The sequence below is a fragment of the Panthera uncia genome, chromosome F1, assembly GCF_023721935.1.
Source record: "Panthera uncia isolate 11264 chromosome F1, Puncia_PCG_1.0, whole genome shotgun sequence".
In the NCBI taxonomy this organism is placed as follows: domain Eukaryota; kingdom Metazoa; phylum Chordata; class Mammalia; order Carnivora; family Felidae; genus Panthera; species Panthera uncia.
This window is the reverse complement of record NC_064813.1, coordinates 66,974,432-66,980,924: the sequence shown is the minus strand read 5'-3', so window position 1 is coordinate 66,980,924 and position 6,493 is coordinate 66,974,432.

The window sequence follows — 6,493 nt, the reverse complement described above, 5'->3', positions numbered from 1 at the left end:
AACACTTCCATTTATATTTATATTTATATTTAACTTTCTCACCTCAACTCTTTTATTTCTGTTGCCATGTTTTTAAAACTTTTAAGTAATGTTCATTTATTTAAGAGACAGAGACAGAGTGCAGAGTGTGAATGGGGGAGGGGCAGAGAGAGGGAGATACAGAATCTGAGGCAGGTTCCAGGCTCTGAGCTGTCAGCACAGAGCCCGATGGGGGGCTTGAATTCCCGAACCATGAGATCATGACCTGAGCCAAAGTCAGACGCTTAACCAACTGAGCCCCCAGGCGTCTTGTTGTGCCGCTTAAAAAAGTTTTTTAAAAATCTATACATCTCTTTATACGTATGTTTATTATATAATTTATTACAATACATAAGAGATTTACTGTAAGGAATCGGTTCGCGGGATTCGGGGAGCTGACGAGTGCTGAGATTTGCAGGCCGAGTTGGCCGTTGGCCCAGGAGAGCCAGCGGTGTAGTTCTGTCCAAATCGGAAGGCCCGAGACTCAGAAGGCCAGCAGGCTGGAGACCCAGGGAGAGCTGATGACGTTCTCATTCAAGCCCAAAGGCAGGAAGGAGTCCGGTTTGAAGGCCACCCGGCAGGAAGAATTCTCTCTTGCCGTTTATTATGAATAATGAATGCTACTATGAGCACGGGTATACGAGTACGTGTTGAGTCCCTGCTCTCACTTCTTTTGGGTTCTAATGGTATTTCTATGTCTAATTTCCGAGGAACTTCCAGCCTTTTCCACAGAGGTTGTGCCATTTTACATGCCCCCAGCAACGCACAAGGGTCCCCGGCTGGTTAGTGGCACGGCTGGATGTGAACTCAGGCAGTTTGGCTCTGGAATCCGCTTGCACGTGCGTGCGGGCGCAGACACCGCGGTGCGTGCAGGACACTGGCCGTGGGAAGGGGACTGTTCCTTGCGCCTCCGTCCGCGGAGCCTCGGAGAGTAAAGCAGCCTCCGCGGGGAAGTGCAGAAACGAACGGCGGTCCGAGTTCACAGCATCTTCCAGGAGAGGGGACGCGGGGCCGACAGGCCCCAGGTGACACGAGATCACTGCTGGCGTCGGCAGCAAACCTGGCTGGAACTGTTAGGTCGGCTGGTAAATTGTTCTGGAATCCAGAACACTGTTAAACCCACGAGCTGGAAGGGGCCTCCCGGGGCATCTCGTGGCCAAATTCTACTTCGACCTGTTCAATTTACAGGGGATACAATGGGCTGTGATTAAAGACATCCAGAGAGTCTCCTGCCTGGCAAGAATGTGTTTTGGGAAGAGTACATGTTTACACACACTTAACAAACACTCAGGGGCGCCTGGGTGGCTCAGTTGGTTAAGCATCTGACTTCAGCTCGGGCCATGATCTCGCGGTTCGTGAGTGCGAGCCCCGCGTCGGACTCTGTGCTGACAGCTCAGAGCCTGGAGCCTGTTTCAGATTCTGTGTCTCCCTCTCCTGCTCACGCTCTGTCTCTTTCTTTCTCAAACACAAATAAACATTAAAAAAAAATTAAAAAAAAAAAAACGATACTCATCTAGAACTTACCATGTGTTAAACATTGTTACAAACATTTTACATATGCCAATTTAATTTTCATAAGAATCTTAAGAAGTTACTTCTATTTCCCCTGTTTTACAGATGGACACACTGAAGCACAGTGACATCAAGTCACTTGTCTTCGGACAAAGAGCTACTGAGTGGCAGAGTGGAATTTAGACCCAGGCAGTCTGGTTTCAGAGTCCGTGTAGACAGAATTACACTGTATATTGCATGTAGGAAATCTGCTGTCTAAAGGAATGTCACATCACACCCTTAAAATGAGATGAGTCACCTCCCCTGCTCTACAGCTCACATGCGTCTATTTGGTATATCTGCATTTTCAAGCTCCTAGTTTGTTTAACCTTAAAATAGTGAGGCTTTTTTTTAAGTTGGTAAAATATACATAATGGAATATTTACCACGTTAAAATATATAATTTTTATGTTTGTCATTTTCTTACAAGAGAAGAAACATTTGCAAGGTAGCAGACACATACTGAATTAGGGGCACCTGGGTGGCTCAGTGAGTTAAGCATCCGCCTTTGGCTCAGGTCACGATCTCAGGGTTCATAAGTTTGAGACCCACATCCGGCTCTGTGCTGATAGTGTGGAGTCTGTGTGGGACCGTCTCTCCCTCTCTCTCTGTCCCTCTCCTGCTCACACTCTCTATTTCAAAAAAAAAAAAGAAGACATACACTGTATTCCACTACAATTAATTCAGGGGAACACAGGTTAGGAAATAGTGTGCTGGTATTTATTTATTATTTTTAGGAAAAAAAAAGGTTGAGGGGTGCCTGGCTGGCTCCGTTGGTAGAGCATGTGACTCTTAATCTTACGGTGGTGAGTTCAAGCCCCATGTTGGGCATGTAGCCTATTTAAAAAAAAAGTACTGGGGTGCCTGGGTAGCTCAGTCAGTTGAACGTCAGACTCTTGATTTCAGTTCAGGTCATGATCTCATGGTTTGTGAGTTTGAGCCCCATGTTGGGCTTTGTGCTAGCAGTTTGGAGCCTGCTTGGGATTCTCTCTCTCTCTCTCTCTCTCTCTCTCTCTCAAAATAAATAAATAAACTAAAAAAAAAGTATAAAAAACAGAAACAAAGGTTGAGTTCATTTTAGTAGATAATTTTCAAGCAAATGAAGTAACTTTAGTTCATGCCCATTGGATTTCTGACACAGCTGCAATGAGTCAACGGTGTTGTGTTCTTCAAACACCAGGACCCCAGGTTTGGGCTCCCAGGGGCGGCAAGTATGCTTCAGCCCTTGTTTTTCTGGAGCGACCTTGGCCAGTTAGCAGTAAGATCGCACCTTCTTTTTGAGCAATGGAATCAGGACATGCTTTTTTTCTAATGTTTATATATTTTGAGAGAGAGAGACAGGCAGAGAGAGAGAGGGAGAGAGAGCAAAGAACGGGAGGGGCAGAGAGAGAGGGAGACACAGAATCTAAAGCAGGCTCCAGGCTCTGAGCTGTCAGCACAGAGCCTGAACCCACGAGGGGCTCGAACACAGGAATCTCGAGATCATGACCTGAGCCGATCCAGGCGCCCCACGACATGCTTTATCTGTGCATCACGGTGCTTCTGCTCACAGACTAGTGGGTCTTCTTTTTAAAAAGTTGGCCAAGAGTTGGGACGCCTGGGTGGCTCAGTCGGTTGAGCGTCCAACCCTTGGTTTCGGCTCAGGTCAGGATTTCATGGTTTGTGAGTTCGAGCCCTGCATCGGGCCCCACTCTGACAGTGAGGAGCTTACTTGGGATTCTGTCTCTACCTGTCTCTCTGCCCCTTCCCCACTCACCCTCTCTGTCTCTCTCTCTCAAAATAAATAAACTTGAAAAAAATTAAAAACAAAAAAATAAAAGTTGGCCAAGAGTATATGCCATGAAAATTAGGAATGATCTAGAAAAATGAACCTTCAGTAACACGAAGCGAGTCCTAAAGACATTAGAAAAGTGTTTTTAAATCCTTGAACAGAGAATACTCTTCCACAGTTGCATGAGATACTGTCACAATTACAGTGATTTCTGGATGCCACATGCTACCAATCTGCCACAAGGCCACAGGTTCATTTTAAAAGGATGTAACTGAGAAGTCAGATAGAAGAGGAGCGGGCCTGGACTTCCCAGCCCTCCGGGTGCCACTCCCCCCACCCCCACCCCCACCGCGCAAGCAGCCCGGAAGCTCCCGTCTGAACCACGGTTAAGTGCACAGCCCAGTGTGCACACTCACTCTGCTGTGCGGCCATCACCACCATCCGCGTCTATAACGCTTTTCATTTGGCAAAAGTAAAGCTCCACGCACATCCCACAATAACGCCATTCTTGTTTCCAGCCTCCGGCGGCCACTACCGGACTCTGTCGCTATGAGTTAACCACTCTGGCTTCTTGATGCAAGTGAAGTCATTTAGTGTTTGTCCTGTGTCTGACTTATTTCTCTCAGCAAAATGTCTTCAAAGTTCATTCATGTTCGAGCGTGTGTCAGAACTGCCTCCCTTTTTAAGACTGAATAATATTCGCTTGTCTAGAGATCGCGGATTTTGTTTATCCGGTCATCCGTGGCTGGGCACTTGGGTTGTTTCCACCGCTTGGCCATTGTGAACAATACTGCCACGAACAGGGTGCAAATATCTGTTCAAGTCCCTGCTTTCAATTCTTTTGTATGTAAGCCCCAAATCACGAGCTTAGGTCATATGATAAGTCTGTATTTAATTTTAACTATGTTGCTTCCGAACGGTTACAAAACCCCGACATTCTGTAGATATTACCAGAAGGGGAGATGTTACAACCCCCTTGTGACGACGGTGCTAGAAATCCCTTCTCGGGGTAAACTCAGCTGGCGAGTCAGCAGAAGGCAGAACTCTGCTGCAGGTGGCGCGTCGGGTGAACCAGACCGGGGATGCCACACCCCCCGATGGTGAAAGTGGACAGGTGTCCCCAGGAAGGCTGAGGGCACCGGGCCCTGTCTGGGGCTTGACTCTAGGGGGTGCCACTGGCCTGGGACACTGAGTTCTGCTGATCAGTGGGACCCTGTGTGATACCTCAGCTGGCCACACAGTCAGCCTCCTCCCGGGCTGACAAGAAAGGGAGGGGAAGGTTTCGGGGAAATAAAGGGCACTTTCCGGCAGTTACTGATGTGTTAGGGCCAGAGGCCAGAGGAGGGGTCTGCTTGTCAGCCCAACCCACCCAGCTCTTAGGGTCATAGCCTCTATAGGTGACAGAGAACAAAGGGTATTGTTTGAACTCTCCCAGTCAACTTCAGCCCAAGCCTGAGGGGTGGGGGTGGGGCAACTGAAAAGAGAAAACACACCCTCTTTGAGTTAGGGTCTAGGGGCCTTGACTGGCCATCCCCTTTGGGGAACCATTCTACCTCTTGAGGCCCAAGGGAGGAGGAACAGACGTGAATGAGTACCTTTTGAATGGATTCAAAACAATCCGTGTATTTATTCTGGGAGGTCTCTAATGGGGCCCTGTTGGTGGCAAACTTTAAGAGGTTAGCTTCCAGGTCCAAGGTGAGAGGGGGCTGGCAGGCAGGAAGCGTCTGATAAAAGTGATCCAGCCCTTAGCTTCCCTGGAGACAAAGGGTGACTGACTGCAGGAACACGCCCTGGTTGGGGACAGGGGGCTGGGGGACCCAAAAAAGGGTATCCCCAGTGCCAGCTCCTACTCTTCCACTGTCCCCAGCCTGCCTATCCTGGAGTGCCTGCGGGTGACGGAGTGTCCTTGTCCTGTGTCCGTGGCGGCGCCCTCCTGGTGAGAGCTGGTCCTGCAGATGGGTGGTTCCCACAGAGAGACCTAGATGCATGGGGTCTGGCAGGTTGCATTTCAGGAGCTCTGTCCCTTCCTGTCAGATTCTATCCACTTGGGAGCTCCTGTCAGCACAGGCCCATTCCAGCTGTCCCGTGACCTTGATTTGGGTTAGGACCAGCCTGAAGCCCAAAGCGGAAACGCACATTCTAATTAGCATGTTGTTGCTGGTTGTCCAGAAACTTCTCAGCCTAGACCTTATTTCAGGATTTCCACCCCCACCCACCCCCCTCAAGCTGAGCTCTGAGGCCACCCTGGCAGCTTCAGGCTCCCTGGGGAATACTGGTGGGGCCTTTCAAGAGCTCTTTGCGGTTGCTCCTGAAAGTCAAGTACGAGTTTCTGCCAGATCAGGAGGGCGGATGTGCAGGTTCCGACATCTCTGATCACCTATGGCCCAGACCTGTCCAGATGTGCAGACATCATCTGGGATCTTCACAATCTCCCTGACCCTGCTAGCCGCTCTTATCTGTGTCTGACGGATGAGGAAAATGAAGACCCAGAGTTGGAACAGCGTGGCAGAAACAGTAGGGGGAGGTCTGCACGGGACCGGGGCTGCTGTGCTTGCCTCCAAACCCCGGACTGCACGCTCGGGGCGGGAGGGGGCAGTAAGAGAATGCAGGGTTCGGTTGCCCAAGCCTCATCCCAGATCCGTCAAATCGGAATCTCTGAGGGTGGTTATGAGGGCTCCCCAGGTGATTCCAAGCCCCCCCCCCCCCCGGGGCCGTGAAACGGCATCACCGGCACGCTCAGTCCCTTCGCCTCGTCCAGGTGCTCCTTTCACGGCAAAGTCCCGTCCCGGTCTCCTCACCAAAAGTCGAAACCGCGCGCGACAGGGGGCCCTGGAGAGGTTGGGGCGGCGCCCGCGGCCCAGGCGAGGCGCTCGCGGCCCAGGTGCGGCGCTCGCGGCCGGAAGAGGCTCCCCGACGGGCGGCGCGCGCGCTCGGCTTTCGCAACAGCGCCCCGGGCCGGCGGGGACGCTCCCGCTCCCGCTCCGCCAGGGCTTTCCTTCGCGGCCGGCACGGTCGGCGGCTGAGTCATGTGCGAGCGGGAAGTCACGCTGCCGCGGAGCCCGGGCCGGGAGAGCGCGGGGACCCGGGGGACGGCGGCCGCGCTCGGGGCCTGAGCCCGCCCCACCGCGCGCCCCGCCCCGGCCCGCCCCGCCC